The 1,914-nt window shown below is 59.2% G+C and overlaps 1 long non-coding RNA gene across 1 annotated transcript; it reads right to left on the bottom strand.

Moving 5' to 3' along the window:
- Nucleotides 1–1,239: 1,239 nt before the first annotated feature.
- On the bottom strand, nt 1,240–1,914 carry LOC111812274. The gene is made up of 2 exons (XR_002817825.1): nt 1,633–1,914; nt 1,240–1,384 (listed from the first exon to the last, which is right to left on the bottom strand). It is a non-coding gene; the product is annotated as an uncharacterized LOC111812274 (long non-coding RNA).

Raw genomic sequence — 1,914 nt, 5'->3', positions numbered from 1 at the left:
AAATGAGAAGGATCAAGTGGGAAGAAAATAGCTCTGTTAATTTTACTTTTTAAAAAGTAAGCCCACCAACCCACCCCCCAAAAAAACCTGAAGTTCTCGGATTCGGGACTCGCTTTCTGGCTCAACAGCTCATGTTTCCAGAGTGTGGATGGTTCGGGTGGGGTCGTACGTTCGCTTCCCGCGGGGGAGAGGGCGGAACAGGCGAGCGGCGGGGCGGTCCCCTCCCTATCCCCGGGGGCCGGGACTCACGGGCCGACTGGGGCGGGCGCGGGCCTCTAGCCGCAACCCGCGGGCGGAGCGGTGGCGGAGGCAGAGGCGGCGGCGGCGGCGGGGGCGCTGCTCGCAGCTCGGGCGGGAGCCATGTCAAGAGAACACCACCAGCCAACTGAGCCCCTCCATCCCCGCCGCAGTGCGCACGGTGACCCGGCCGCCCGCGCTGCTGCCGCCGCTCAGCCCCCGCCTGGGACCCATAGTCTGGCTCGGCGCCCCAGCGGCGACGGAGGAAGGACGCGGGAGGAGAGGCGGCGAGAGAGGAGGAGAGAGGCCAAGAAAGGGGGTCGGCGGAGCTGGAGGGGGAGGGGAGGCGGGGAGCCCTGCGCTACGGAGTCCGTCAGCGAAGTCACCCCCCAAAAGAAAGTTATTTCAGTTCAAGCATCTGCTACGGATTCCTTCTTCCCCCACAGTCGGGTTCTAGCTCAGCAAAGGTCGAAGAGACCCAGAGGGGTGAAAAGCCGAAGCGGATGAAGAGCGTCCGCGGTGGCACAGGCTCGTTACCCCCGCACCAGCAGCTGCGGAAGCGGCGGCAGCCTCGGAGCCTCCCGGGTCCGGGGCAGAGTCGCGTTTCAGAAAAGGAACAAGAACAAACAACTTAAAATGGCAGCGACGGCCCTGCGTCACCCACCCCTCAGCGGCACCGCCCCGAGCCAACTGCGGCTGCGCACAGCATGTGCCCGCACCATCTGCTCAAAAGCAGGGGGGACAGACTTGAGGCGAGACAGCTTTCCTGGTTACCAAGGAAAAAGGAAGAGAAAACTAAGACGATATTGATGTGCTTAAGGTTTTAAATTGTTAAGTCTGAGAAATAAACACTCTCTGTAGTACTTATGCCTTCGAGGTAAATTTGAAAATATAGGCTCCCCTCCCCTTTGATATGGAATTTTCCTGGGCGGGGAAAGGGGCTCCCGCCACTCCCTCAGCCCGATTCTCAGGGCGCCCCAATCTCCAGAGTTGGCGCCTCACCTCCGTACGTCATAGGCCACGCCGTTACGTCCTTCTGACAAAGCACCCGGATGGAGTGGCTCCGCCTGTTCGTGTTTCGTTGTTGGGACTCGGAGCGGTACAGATCCTAAGTAGTTTGAGTTGGCGGAGAGCGGGCGAGGTTGGACTGGAGGAAAGGAGGAAGAGAAAGTGCTTTGCGAGATGGGGGTTAGGGGAGGTTCCTTTCATTGTTATGATTGGCAGCCCTTCCGGGAACTCAACCGCAGAGAATGTGTCGCGGGCGTCCTTCGTGTCTTGGCGCCGTGTTGTCGCCTGGCCACGTGCGCGGACGGCAGCCTGGGAACAAGGGGGGGCGGGGGGCGGTGCAGCTGTGGCCGAGGAGCGACGCAGCCGGACCCGAGCCGTGGGTTTTACCCTGCTGCAGAGAAGCGCAGTTTCTATTAGGATCCCCCAGGACCGCAGACCTGAAGCCTGGCCCTTATGAAGCTGTCTTCGTCCTCAGAATGTAGAGGGACGTTTGTCGCTGAACCATCGTCCTTGACACCAAAGTGCAATGAAACCATTTCCATCTTTAACGTGCTGGTTTGAAATACAGTGATATAAGTAATCAGCAAAGGTCAATACTCCACGTTAGCAAAGCCCGCGTGCTCGTTTATTGGCTAGTATATGATAATTTTGAAGTCCAGCTCCCAAATT

The sequence above is a fragment of the Octodon degus genome, unplaced genomic scaffold (genome assembly GCF_000260255.1).
Source record: "Octodon degus isolate 3935 unplaced genomic scaffold, OctDeg1.0 scaffold00119, whole genome shotgun sequence".
In the NCBI taxonomy this organism is placed as follows: domain Eukaryota; kingdom Metazoa; phylum Chordata; class Mammalia; order Rodentia; family Octodontidae; genus Octodon; species Octodon degus.
Note: the sequence above shows the minus strand (reverse complement) of the source record. Positions and strands in the feature narration are given on the sequence as shown.